The sequence below is a fragment of the Lichenostomus cassidix genome, chromosome 4 (genome assembly GCF_008360975.1).
Source record: "Lichenostomus cassidix isolate B80296 chromosome 4, HeHo_3.0, whole genome shotgun sequence".
In the NCBI taxonomy this organism is placed as follows: Eukaryota; Metazoa; Chordata; class Aves; order Passeriformes; family Meliphagidae; genus Lichenostomus; species Lichenostomus cassidix.
Window position 1 is genome coordinate 12,369,329 of NC_139484.1, and position 14,743 is coordinate 12,384,071.

The 14,743-nt window shown below is 39.4% G+C and overlaps 1 long non-coding RNA gene across 2 annotated transcripts in view; it reads left to right on the forward strand.

Annotated features, from left to right (window-relative positions):
- The first annotated feature begins 2,151 nt into the window (after positions 1-2,151).
- The window catches only part of LOC146437886 (uncharacterized), a 51,745-nt gene continuing 39,153 nt past the window's right edge, over positions 2,152-14,743 (forward strand). For both annotated transcript variants that reach the window (XR_014851580.1, XR_014851579.1), the window contains exon 1: positions 2,152-2,271. This is a non-coding gene — a long non-coding RNA (uncharacterized LOC146437886). The remainder of the gene's footprint in view (positions 2,272-14,743) is intronic.

Here is a 14,743-nt window from a genome sequence, read left to right on the forward strand (position 1 = left end):
CCATGACATGGAGAGATGAAACCCACTGATGGAGTGAAGTGGGAGTGAGTGTTTGTCAGGGTGTTTTCTGCAAAAGATGTGACAGCCTTCTGTAATGCCCTCAGGACATGTATTTGGCCTCTGTTACAACCTTTTTGTAGTTGTAAGTATAGGTTGTAATGAAGAGAGAGCAATGAGAAGAATTCTGGAAAACATTTTAGTTCAGCCACCTTTTCATCACTGAAAAAAGGAAGAGTACTTATGTGGTGCACCTAATTTGTTCTGATTTTAATAAATCCAGTTTGCCACCACAGAAAACCAGTACAAATACCTCAAGCTTAGGTAATTCATCTATATGCAGGTATTAAACCAAGGCATCTAGTGTGATTTTGTATGGTTGGAGGGATGCCCATTATGTCACAAACCCTACAAGGGTTCTGTGCCTTTCTTGACTCGCAGCTAGAGCCTAGTGGGGAAGAATGGCTATCCAAGCACATCTAATGTGGCAAAGGGTATCTTTCTATTGATCCTTAAACCTTGCTCTAGTGTTTGGGAAACTTGATTAGGTCAACCAAATAGATGAACACAGAACCTCTTCCCTCCTAGTGCATACAAACAAAAAGCACATGGGAAATACTGGAGCTCTGTGAGAAATGTACTCTGCTCTGCTTCCTTTGGAGAATATTTTCTGGTCTGCATAATCAAGAAGACAGCAGAGCAGAAAGAAATCGTGGGATTAAATTCACTGGTACTCAGTGGGTATCAGCTGTGGTATCATCAGTTAGTGAAGTCAGAGTTATACTCTGAGTCTTTAAAATGTCAGGGTACAGTTAACCCCTTGTCATGGTCTCCCTTGTGTACAAAGCAAATCAAAGCTTTGTCATAGTCTCCCTTGTGTTCTAAGAAAATCAAAGCTTTTGACAAGACAGAGGTCTAATTCCAAAAGATAATTCTGTACCAAGGAGTAAAATACCTGATAAAAGTGACATCTATTAATTTGTGCTTAAGTGTTGCTTTATTGCCACTTTCTTTGAATTGATATCTCTGTCTCTTGAAAACCTATATAGTATAGGCTAAATCTTATTAAGGAAGGGGTATTTCCTATTTTCTCCCCCCCCGCCTTCCATTAAGTTCACATTAAGTGACATCTTTTGCACTTGCTGTTTTTGTTTGTCATAGACTCAGTGGAATTACTGACATTTAAGGGCTCTGAATCTCAAAGCATGGCTTTTGTTACTTGTGTAGTCCAGTTAATTCTAGATGGGATATTTTCAGTTCTGTTGATGTTTTAACAGGGTTAGTCATGTATGCATGACTGAATCCATCTCCTTTCAGGTTAAATGCAACTAATATCACATCAAGGAACAGATTAACATCCCTACTAGGGGAAAAAAGGTAGAATTCAGCTCTTTAATAGAATTACACTGTAATGCACTGAAATTCAAGATAATCCCTTTCATCAAGTTACATTTGAACAGATCTTTTTCTCCAAATCAGTGGATGAGTTCTTTATAAGAGCTGCATATTTACTTGTCCCATTTAAAGAAACTAATTTTAACAGTGTGTGTATTTATGCTTCACTGGCCTACTAAACACCATTATCTCACAGTTTGGTGACTTTTAGATGTGCATTACTCTAAGACACTTAATGGTAGAATTTGCTCAGTGAACTCTAAGTCCTTTATAAAACTTGTATACATGTCCCAATAACTGCCCCAATATCTACCTTACATCACACTTACCAAGGAAAAGTGGAACACTGTTACCAGAAGGGGATATTATGTGCACCCTTGGTGTTCTGCAAGCATGACCAAGAGAAATTAACACATTTGTAGGTAATACTGATGTGTCTGTGGCCCAGTATATGATGGGATAGCCATTTTTTGTTTGTGATGATGCCCTGATCTTTCTACATGCTTTGCTATATGCTAGTTCTGGTAGTCTGAAGAGAACTCTAAGGTGCATACAGGTGTGTATGCCCTGTGTAGACCTGACCTATATTTGGCATTCTGCCTAAATTGTTTCTGGAAGCATCTCTGGGGCTGTGTTAACACCTTAGACATCCCTGGAAATGCTTAGAAGAGCACAGCTTACTACAGGGTAAATCTGTGCCTGGGATAATTTTAGTTAATCACCTGTAGAGGTGAGAAAGAGCCAGGCTTGAAAACATACTCTGTCCCTGCCAATTTTTTTAGTATAAACTTAATTTTTAAATTTTCTCATTGACCTGATAGGAAGATTATGGAAGTGTTCTGCCCCAAAAGAAGTCCAGTCTTCTCCACCAGCTTATGGGTGAGTTCAGAGAGTAAAGGGAAAGACAGTCCCCATATTCTTCTCATTCTTCTTCACCTTTATTCATTACCTTGGACTTACTTACTGAACTGCTTTAGTGTGTGCAATGTATACACTCTAGTGGCTAGCAAATCTGAAATGTCAAGGTTCAACTGCAGCTGCAAGAGTTAGCAATATCTGTTAGTATTCAAGATATAAATTAGGGTTTATTTTTTTGACTATAAGTAGATACTGAAAAGAAGCAGAAGACTAAATAGTTGAGGTTTTGAATAGTCCCTTGGACTTTCTGCAAAGAAAATAAATAGTCATAATTTAACTATTTGCCTACTGTGGAACTGTTAAAAATTCTTCTTGGTTTCTCCCCTGAACTTAACATTAAAATATTTTTCATGTGTTATAGCTAGCTCATGATCTCTATTCCTACTGTTCCCATAACCATACTCTTTCTTTTTTTTTCAATTCAGAGCAAGAAGTTTTATGGATGTATAGATACATTTACTTGGGTATCAATCCTGCGTGCCATTTTTATTTCTTGTTCACTGGCTCTTTTGTGTCTTTAATTTGGTACAGTTTCCTCCATGATTTTTCCTAAAACTGGGTGTTTGACATGATCACCAGGCCCTCGGGAGTTTTGTCCCTTCGTGTTTCTGACAGATTTAGAGGAAGGAATGATGAAGCAAATCTAGACCTTACAGTTCATAAAGCAAGGCCATGCAGTAACATAAGCCTGATTCCTTGTAAAAACTACCAGGTCTGTAGATCTGTGGAGCAGTCAGGTGCAGATGGATGGATAGTGCCAGCCTCTTTCTAGGGGTATGTGGCTCTCCAGAATAGTAAGTGAAGGATCTGTCTCATTCCTGTCTCTCCTCTGTGCCTTCTACACTAGTTATTTGTCCACTGCTTGTAGACCTGGCATTGAAAGCTGAAGCACTTCAGTGCTACCTGTGTTGTTTGGTTTTCACAAGGGTGTGATCACCTGTACAGAGGTTGTTTCCTGGGTGTTTGCATTTTTTCTCTGAAAATCAGTAGAGGTCTGAAGGAATGTATTGTTGAATTTTGCATTACTTCTGCACATCAGGAAGTGAAATACAGTGGGAGACCCTGTGATTGTGCTGCATGAAGCATGTAAGTGACCCCCTTGCAGGTTTCAGAACAATTGTGAAAAATACAGGCACATACTCCTCATTTTCTCATCCATTGACTAACTCAGAAAACAGACTTCTTCAGAGACCAACTTGCCTAATCAAATCAGCAGATTACATCTTGGGAATCTAAGCTAAGAGACTCTCTCTGTTCAGATTCTTTGACAACATGTGAACATAAACTTCCTTAATACACAAATTAAGAGTTATTGGGATAAAGGGCTTATAGTTGAGGTAACATTTCTTAAGACATTTAGAGGGAAAATGAAAGTGTGAATTAGTTATATTGCCAGTAAAGTTATTCCCTGTCACAGCCTTTCCATTTCTCTTCTCCTCTAAACCACTAATGAACACTCTAGCTGTAGAAGAAGCACAAACATAATGCTCCCTAGTTTGTACTTTTGGCAGTTCATAATATATCAGTGTCTGCACTGTCAAATTCTGCTTCAGATCAGCTGGCCACAGGTCTGGCACTAAGACAAATATGTTTAAATTGCACACAGTCCAAAGAAGTGGGAAGGTCTCTGCAGGTTTACTTATGAATACAGCCCTTTCTTCTGTCAGGTGTTTTGAAATTAGAAGTTTTCACTAAAATTAGTGGTATAATCCCTGTTACAAATAGTCTCTGTTTCCTCTCTGTACTGGTAAGGTACTACTCCCAGTGTATAAACAAACGGTGATTCATTAGCACAATGACACAGAACAACAGATGACCTTGCATATGAATGGGTTATTCTTCTACTTCAGTTATGGCAATGAATCATTTCCCTCTTGTGCTCCTCCTTCACTTCAACTTGAGTACATTTCCTATTATTCAGAATTCTCTTCTTCAAAGATCAGTTGTCCCTAAAAACTGAGAGGAGAAGGATTCTTACTCGTACAAAGCACAGAGGAACTCAACTCTGCTGAGTTATCAGGCAGCCTCCTGGTTTATCGGGCAATTCTCTGGTTAGCAGTGCCTATAGTTACTGTTTTGTATTGGACCATACTTTCCTATTAATTGTCCACCAATATTCTTTTTTCTTTTGTGGAGATCTCGCTGACATTTGGAGACTGAGTGAATGTAAATTCTGTGTAAGAACGTCAGAATTGTTCCCTGGAAAATCCATTAGAATGAATGGTTTTTGTCAGTATTTAGAAAGCAGTTAGCATGTTGCAGTTTTCTTATTCTCTATCCCACTTGAATACAGGGAAGCCTTGTTCTGAACTTGCTATCCCCACAAGCCCTTATGTTCTTAAAATACCATCACATGTAGATTTCCTGAAGGGCTTCCACAAACTGCTTCTTAGTTGTATCAGGATATTTTTTTCTGGAACTTTTTTGCTTAGGTAAATGTTAAAAACATAATCTCACATTTATATAGTGGTTTTGGCACCTGGCCATTTGTCCCTGTTGCATATCAGAGGTAAACAGCTGAGTTGGCTGACTCTTGAAGACAAAAACATTCTGTACTAGCTGAATCTGTTAATGAAAAGACTACTGAAATGACTGTTGGTGGAAGTTGGCAGTTGCAACAATCCTGTTCCTAGAAGTACAATGGCAGATATTAACAATTGCTTTGTAGGGCCGAGCACTCCCTTTGGCAAAGGGATATAAGCGGTGTGCCACCCAGCTGTGCAATTTCTGAAGCATGGGTTTACACACCTGAACTGCTTAGATAATGCTCAGGCTTGAGGTGAGAAGAGTGGGGAATCACTGACATTCTTCAAAAGCTTAGTGACTTGCTGCAAAAGGGCAATATTTTGGAGTCCATGATGGATAAGACAAAAGTAACAGGCATGAGTTGTAATAAGGGAGGTTTAAGCTAGACATCAGGAGAAAAAATACCTTCCTAAAAACTTTCCTAAAGATAAGGCTGAGATAATCATGGAAACCTGAAGGTACACAAGTCCAAGGGACCTGATGAAATACTAAGCCACTATCATTCATACTTGAGAAACTGTGTCAGTTTGGTGAAGTTCCCACCAACTGGGAAACGGGAAATATAACCCCCATTTGAATAAGGGAAAAAAGAAAGACCTGGGGAATTGCAGACCAGTAATCTCACCTTGGTGCCTGGCAGGATCAGGGAGCAAATCCTTTTGGAATCTGTGCTAAGACACATGGAAAATAAAGAGACAATTGGTGACAGCCAACATGACTTCATTAAGGGCAAATCAAAGTAGTACCTCTGCATGGGTAGAGACAAAGATCTCTCCTTACTTTCCATATACCAGTGGTAAGCTGCAATAGCAATGCACAAAGAGAAAGTTGTCATCTCTGCTTCTGCAGATACAGCAGCCCTAATACTTCATACAAGTATGGATCACAGCCAGTTATGAAATGAAATAGCAGCCACGGGGTTATGTAGGTCAGCATCATACTTCATGATTGCAGCATAGATTTGATGACTGTATCTTTTATGTAGGCTCCCTAAACAATGAGAACATGAATTGTCATCAGACCAACTTTAAGAAACCTTTTAAGTAAAATGGTTACATGGCTTCCTTTTGCTAGCTGACTCTTCTCCATATTCTGAAGAGTAATTAAAAAAACCCAAACCCACAATTCAACAATAACAAAGCACATCATAACATGGCTATAAAAATGAGTTGTGCAAGATTTGACAATGCTGCAGCTATATTCAAACTTGCCTGAGATAAGATCCAGCCAAGGGGTTTCTTCAGGTTTTTCACTGACCCTCATTAATATTTTTGCATTTCTGTTTACTTCATATTGATTATTATGATATTGCAATTACAAGTCTGTAGACCCTGAGAAGAATGAAGTGCATCTGAAATTGAATACAACACTGTCATATTTTTATTGCTGGTAGTTAGAATTATAATGATTTGTTGTAACTGTGGGTGGGTATCTATCTATAAAAGATAGAATTTAGTGTCTATAATGCAAAAATTTGGAGAAAAGTACCTCTTGTATGTATTTCATAAATGCAGTAAAGGTTGTGGATTTATGTTGTACATATTGAAAACATTTTTCCAGAGTACCAGGATATCATTCTAGGCAGTTTAAACATGTGGCTACAAAAATCTATGAAATTCTCCTGAGATTAGTTTAGGTGAAGTAGTTTTTTTATTTTCAAATCTCATGTGCAGCCATTCCAAGCAAAAGAGTGTATTTAAAGCAATGTGACTTCCTGCACTGCGGGATTATTCTGAAGAGAAGTACATGAAGAACCTGAGGAGAGCAGACTAAACAAATACTACTTTGATTGCCAGCTCCAGGTTCAAATTCACTTTGCAATCATTTTGTCATAATTTAAAGGTTTCTGTGGTCATATGGAGAGCCTCGATGCAGCTGCAGAACCTGATGTGTGAGAAAGAGATCAATGGGTGGACTCAGTCACAGGAACTTTTTTTCTGGTGATATATATACACTGTCCTAAAGTATCACAGCTTAGAGTCAACAGATCCTTAAGAGACAAATTCTAATGGGTTCAGGTAAACAGACAAAAAAGCAGACAGTATGTCCAAACAACATCTCATAACGATCAATGAATGTCAACCTTTGACCCTGCTACTCATTTGTCTCTTTTTCTTATGAGGAGAGATTAATGGAAGAAGTGGCAGACTGGACTGGAAGTATTGACACCACTCTGTTTTTTCTGAAAGGTCATATCCACAGGTAACTGAAGGAAGAAAAAATTAATTTAAAAACGAACATGAGAAAAAACCTGAAGATGAAGCTAGGAAAATCACTGAGGAATATAACGTGAAATTATGAAAAGAACACAGAAATATCCCAAATTCTGCATTGACTTGCACACCAGAAAAGCAGAATCATTTAGTAAATATGTGTGGCAGGTTTGTCCCTAGAAGTAAAATTTATTTCAGTTCAGAAAAGTATGTTTAAAATAGTATGTCAACAGTCAAGAAAAAATAGGAAATTGTTCTGAGGTTTTTCCTTTTTTCTTGAGCACTCATTTTGTTCTGTGTAGCAAAGGAGTACCTTCAAAAGAAAAACATGCTCTAACAAGCAAAGAATCAGTTTAAAAATGAACTTGAGTCATACCTTCAGTTTTAGTAGGGTCCTGACTTAAAATAATTTGACACTTGCCATGTTTCTAGATCAAATATGAATATGAAATGGTATGAGATGCAAAAGAAGGTTGTCCAAGTATGTTTCAACCAGAGGTTTCACAGTGCTCACCCAACTCCTTACAGATAAGGAACATTTGCCATGTGTATTCCTTCAAATCAACTTGTTCAATATTCAAACTCTCCTTTGGTTTTCAAATGTTCTGTATTTTCTCCAACTTGTGGCCTACTCCATCAGTTACCAAACAAGTTTTTATCCCTTTTGTACTTCCACTTTCATCACTCTTTTTTGTGGATTAAATATTCACCAAGACACTTGACACCTGTCAGATGAGGAATTCATTACTTGCAGGATGAGCAGAGCAGTCAAACTTCAAATGCTGATCAAGGTAGAGGTATATTGAAAAACTTCAGGAGACATGCATGATTAGGTAGATGACAACTGCAGATGTTGCTGAATTAGAAAAAGAGCATGGCAGAGCAATGGCCAGCAGATCTGTTCTCTTATCATTCTCCCATGATGGAATGCAAGACACTACAGCTCAGAAAAGGTTCATATAGAGTATTTGGTCATACAGAGTGTTTCTGGCTGTACTAAAACTCTAGGAAGTTAATGCCTGAAGATTATTCTGCCTACCACGTCTTAATATAATAACATGAAATGCGTGGGGTGGAAAAAGCACATTATTGTGACAAAAGAATTGGAAAAATCTGAAGTAGATAAATATAGAGTCAGCGCTGCAGTGGAATAAAAGGTGCCATTCTAGCATGATGAACAGCTACTTGGGCTGCTGCTTAAGCTCAGAAAAATTAGAAGAAACTTGCACTGTGTTTGTCACATCCAAGAGGAAATCAAAGTATATGCTTGGATGTAATCCAACCAGCAGCAAAATCATTACAGTTCTTTTTCTAGCAAATCCAGTCAATATGTCGATCATATAGATTAACACTCCTACGACAGCAGATGACAAAGATGCAGCTGATGAATTCTATCAACAGCTTGAAGAGACATTCATTAGAAATGAAGCAAAGCTATCACCCTTGCGACTGGGGCCTAACTGTGGAAGTTTGGCTCTTCAGAAGAAGTCACGGGAAATGATTACTCATCTTGGTTTACTGAATGAAAGGGGCATCTGGTTGAACTTTCTTGCCTTCATGTTCATTCCTTCTTTATTTAACATCTAACCTGAATGTCCAAGATATTTGTATAGACAGCTATGGCACCATGAGTAAGAGCCAAGTGATACTGAAGGATGAATATTTAACAAGCGAAGAACACCCTGAGTCAGAAGATCAGTTTTTGGCTTTTAGAATGTCAAAAATATGGATATTCAGCAGCCCATTGCTTCTTGTCCAGACACAGAAAAATCTATGTGATGTCTGTCCAAAGGAGGTTGGTGGTATTGGCATGAAGGAGAAGTCAGTTAACCCAAATGGGCTATAGAATAAAACTGCCAAGTGCAAGCTACCAATAAATGCATCCTGGTAAGTCAGGATTGTGCTCTGAACATCTGTGAACAACAGCAAGCAACCATTTCAGGAGACAGCATGTGAACAGTAACATATGCTGCCCAGACTTTTCAAAGTATATAGAGAATTTTCTTTGAGGGAAGCTCTGAAAGAATTTGCAAACTAAAAAGGAGTGGCTTGTCCCACTCCCTGCCAACCCCCCATCCCACCCCAGGAAACAAGTCAGATGTGCTGATGAGATAACAAGGCAAGCTGCAGTCCTAGATATTTGGCAGCAAATGCTTGAGTTAGTGAAACCCATGAGTGGAAACCACATTAAGGACCTAAATGTGGGAGGGAATGAAATATCTCTATACTGACCTAAGAGAGGATGCAAGCAAACGTTACCTAGTGATCAACTGCAGAAGAAATAGATAAGGTTCAGTTATCTGGAAACCTTTACATCCAACCACAAAGGTATTCAAAAGGAAGTGGAGGCAGAATTCCAATTCAGCTGTGTCTTCTCACAGAGAAAAGCATGAGAAATCTTACGAACATTTAGTAAAGGTTCAACAGGTGAAAACAGGAGCGGCTGAGGGAGCTGGGATTGTTTAGCTTGGAGAAAAAGAATCTTGTGGGGACCTCATTGCTTTGTACACAGCCTGAAAGGAGGTTGTAGCCAGGTGTGGTCAGTGTCTTCTGCTGTGTCTCAAGTGGAAGGATAAGAGGAGATAGCCGTATAGTGCCAGAGGAGGTTCAGGTTAGATACTAGAAATTTTTTTTCACTGGAAGAGTGCTTAGCCATTAGAATAAGTTTCCCAGGGAGATAGTGGAGTCACTATCTTTGGAAATATTAAGAGAGGTGTGGATGTGGCACTTGGGGATATGGGTTATGGGTGATTATGGTGGTGCTGGGTTGATGGTTGGACAAATGATCTTGAAGGTCTCTTCCAAAAAAAGCTAAATTTTATGTCCAAGAAAGACTTAAATGAAAAGAAAGGACAGGAAGCAGATAATGGAAAGAAGATGAAGGAAAGAAAGCACATAAAGCTCATTCTTCTCCTAATTTTCTTCTCATTGTACATGGATCAATACTTTGATAACTTAGCCTGTGTTCCAGGTCTATCTTCTAAAACATCAGCAAGCACCGCCACAAGCAGTGTCTGCACATAATTTATATAGATCTCACTTCAAATTACTTAAACTGGTACTAGAAGGAAGTATTAATGTCATCAGTTTGCAGTATCCACCTTTTGGCAACCGTACTCCCTAAGAAGATCACATTAGTTATGTACTACATGACTCTAATGGAGTAGTACTGAGAGGCAAACAGTAGTTAACATGAATAAATCTGTGCATTTAGATCTCTGCAATCCAGTTATTTTGTACTTTTTACCTCACTGCTTTCACAGGCTTTCTGTATTGCCCACTTGTATTTTTCTGAGTCATACCTACAGTAATTTCAAAAAACTCCGAACAACCCAAACAACTAGTTTAAAAAAAAACCCTAGTTTTACTTTTGATGGAAAATCTAGACAGATTGAAATACATCACATCTGCACTCTGCTGCTCTTAAGTCCAAACTTTGAGCAAGTCACAATTTATCATACTCATTACATTTTTTGTGTCTGCTGGCATGCATTTCATTTCCTAGAGGCTTAAATACAATACGTAAGTTCAAGAAACCACAAAGATATCTGAACTCACAGATTCAACAGGATAAACTGGTTCTTGTAGTACTTTTTTTCCTGCACACCCTCCCCACCGAGTAAAACCCCCAAATCACCTATACTACTTCTGACTCCTGTAGTATCTTCACCCACCCTTTCTATCTTTTATGCATTTAATTGTACTGTTTCTCTTCTTTTTATGCACAGATAGATCAAATTAAACTGGGCCGCATGTAGATAAGGCAGTGTTGGACTTTATTCCCTGTGTTTCAGTTGAGGCTGATCTCAAATTCCCAGAATCACTGAATTTTTACACAGAATACTTGGAAGGGATGCACAAGGATCATTGAATCCAGCTCTTGAGTGAATGGCCCATATGGGGAAGAGCACATCACCTTGGCATTATTAGCACCCTGCTTTGACCAACTGAGCTGATCTTAGGGCTGATGTTCATTGCTTATGGTCTGATTTAGATAACTACTTTTATTTATTTTTAAATTAAACTGTTTTCATGCTGTGAGAAAGAAATTTGGAGATGGAAATTCTTCCTTCCAATCCTCATTTTCTGCATCCTAAAAGGCAGGTTTCAAGATGAAATGACAGAAATAGGTGGAGCAGCTTTCATGGTCTCCAGAATGTAATGCAGGATATTAATTCTCTGCCCCTCCCTCTCCCATTTATCATTTTTTCCATCTTTGAAATACAATGCAGCTCTGCAGTCATGTTGATGCTGTTCAGACTCCCCTGTTGTGTCTTTTATAGGGAAAAAAGCCCCAACAACTGTTTTTTTCTGGATTTATTATTGAAAAATTAAAACAGCATAATACCAGAATAGGGAAAAAAGGACAATGTTTGATGAGCAGATCAAATGCACAAAATGATAACTTGCAATTTTTCCAAAGGACATTTTCCTTTACCCAGACAAGCTTTTTCTCCTTGTTGCTGTCATGATTGATTAGTGAAGCACCAAACAATCCATGTAATTATTCACCAACTGCAGACCATCTGGAGTTAGGATTTTGCAGTCTCTTTCTAGAAATGTATCTGCACTGGGTTTGCTGTATGCTTTTGAGCCTAGTACTTAATCACTACATGTGGGAGGTGTTAACTAGGGAATTGCCTTTCCAGTCTAACTACATTATCATTTATATTGTGCTGTAAATGTCTGTAATATTTAAGATGCTTTTCAAAGGGTTAGAAGTGCAACACATATAACAGCTTATACCCCAAAGAGCATAGAATGGAAGTGCACAAGTGGATCCCATAAAATAAAAGGCAAATGATGAGGGAATAGTGGCTGCAAGAGAGGTAAAGGAACAGATGTCAGAATTTTTTTTGGAGGAGGAGGTGAGTGAGGAGGAGGGAGCTGTTCCCATGTGAAAGATGATCTAAAATGGGGAGTGGGCGAAGGAAACGATTTGGAGTTTCTTACAAGAATGTCTGCTGTCCTATCAAGAAGTGTTTGCGCTTTTGAAAGGATAGCTAAATTTGACAGGAAAAATAAACCTTTTAAACATATACTAGCGTAAAAAGAAACATAAAACCATTGCCCACTGCAAGGTTTAGAAATCCTATGTCTTACAAAAGTAGCTGTCATCAAAATAATGCATGTCTCACAACTAGAAACTAGTAAACTCAACATGAACTGCTTCTCTCATCCTTCAGACACCAGACAAAACAACACAGCCTTAGGAAAGACCTGAAGATCAAGAACTTGGACAGCAAGGTCAACATTCTGGCTTTCTGGAGATGAGGCAGGAAGGCAGGAGGCCTGTTCCTCAGCTGGGAATAACACAGTGGGTGCCAGACTCTGGCCATTTTACAGTTAAACCAGGGATTGCCCACATTTTTCACTGTGGTGCTTCACATATGCCCAGTCATGACAGGGAATGGCACACCTTAGCGATACGGTCTTTTTGACTGAGATTTTAGAAACAGCTCTATCATTATTGTTGAAGCTACAAATATGTGTCCAGAATCATTAAATATGAAAAGACATCTATGTTTGGGATAATGTCTCCTGGCTGAGGAAACATCCACCCTGCTTCATGCACTAATGTGCTTCTCCAGAGCTGGTTTCTGCAGCTCTTATGACACATTTAGTGAAGCTGTTGTCTGTATGCTCGGAAGTATTTTGTCAATATTTCGGTACAATACCTGTTCCTCCCTCCAAGACACACCAATAACTTTATTTTACAAAGAGGGGATGTGGATAGATTTGTTGCATATGCAGTTTGCCTCCAAAAGCATGTCACAATGCAAACATCTGGACTGCATCACTTTATGCTAATAAGCATTATAAAGCCATGGCCTGTACTCTGGCAGATCATGCCAGAGCTTATATGACTAAGGTCTTCTCCTGGAGTAATCTGTCCTTGCTACTTACAGAAAATGGATCTTGTCCTAGTGTTGAGCCATGCTGTGTCATTGTCTGGGGGACAACTAATTCTTGTGGACCAAATTCACACCAGACAGCATGATAACAATTCAGCAATACAAACAGCAATGTGCTGAAATTCATTCCCTGTTTAGACACTTGGTCCACTGGTACAGGCATAACAATAGCATATGTCTAACTCAGAACCATTTTTAGACAGCAGATAATGACCAGGAAGCCTCCCTAACACACCTGACTTTTTCCTGGTTTCTTACAAACTTTACCTGAGGAATAGGAGCTGCCAAGAAAGGTGGAATACTCTGTCTCCTATTGGGATGTCAGCTACTACCCATATTTTGCCCCACTGATTGTGTCTGGTTCTCTCATTCATTCACTGTTATACACTTTAATCTTATCATGAAATAATTTGCCATCCCTTCCCAGCTTGGAGCATCTTGACTTTCTTCTCAACAATTTCCATCCCATATAAAATTAATTAAAAATAGTCATTAGTATTAGTCTCAGATCCCTGTGGAATCAGTCTTGATGCTGGGCCACAGTTACTTAATGAGCTGATTTTTGTAACTAGATGAATATGGCAAATGAAGGGGCAGGAAAATTAGGTGAGGAATGATTCTCTCTACTAATCCGTTAATTAAGAAAAGGTGAGAACCAGTAAATATCACCAAAGTTGTCATGTAAGTCTTAGCAGTGTTTTACATTCCATCACACTTATTCTGTCTCTCTGAGCAGGCAGCTGCTAGACTTAACTATAGTAAGATAATGTCAGAAAACAGAAGCAAAATATTTTGATCTGGGGACTGCAGAGCTGTGGGTGGTGTTAACTGTGGCCTCCTTGTAGATCAGAGACAAACCAGGAAGAACTTTTAGAAGAGTGAAAAGCTAAACTATGCTGTTACCAAATTAATGTGCTATTCTTGCTAAAGTCAATGGAAGGTTCATCATAGTCTCCAGTGGAGACAAAATTTCCTCCACAGTACTTAAAACTCTACCAGGTTAACAGAAAAAGACACAAAAAGTTACATGCTGTTCATTTTTGGAGACTAGAGATATATATATGTAGTTGGTGTATTCCACTTAGCTACATGCCAGCTGCATGTTGGGTAAGATTCAACATTCTTTAAGTTTTCCACTCCTTGGTGCTTTGATTTCTACTGTAGCAGTGAGGTCAACTCAGATGAGCCTGAAGACTGAACTAACCGACAAACCCCCTGGGTGTGAAGAAACCTTCAGGTCAGGGTGACAGAAAATTGTCCCCCCCGACATACCTTGCAGCTAGCCTCGTGAATATGGATCTGGGAACAGAAGTATTGGACTCTGGAGCTCTCCTCCCCTTAATCCCATATTGAGTTAATAGCTAGAATGTTCCTTTACCCGCGGTTTTATTATTGGTTTTTAAAGTTCTGTACCTGCCCCCCTTGTACCTCTATTCCCCAGTTTCTCTGCCAGTTCTGTATCCCTCGTTCTCCTATTGGTTCTCCTGTGTAAACCCCTCCCATCCTGCGGTCCCTCTTAACCCCTGGAACGGGGACACTTGGGGTCTCTGCGCTCTGAATCCAGCTGCTTCCAGCCTCCTTATCCCATCCCAGTTCCATCTGCCTTCTCCGCCCCGCCGTTCCTACCAATAAACCCTGGATTCCGAGAACTGAGAGACTGCATCTCTTCTAATCGCCAAGGCTCCTGCTATCCTTCCTTCGGGGAGTTAGCCCGGGGCTCGGGTGCCGCGCTTCCAGGCTCCACTCCGCCACCACAGCGTGGGAGTCTCCAGCGGGGAC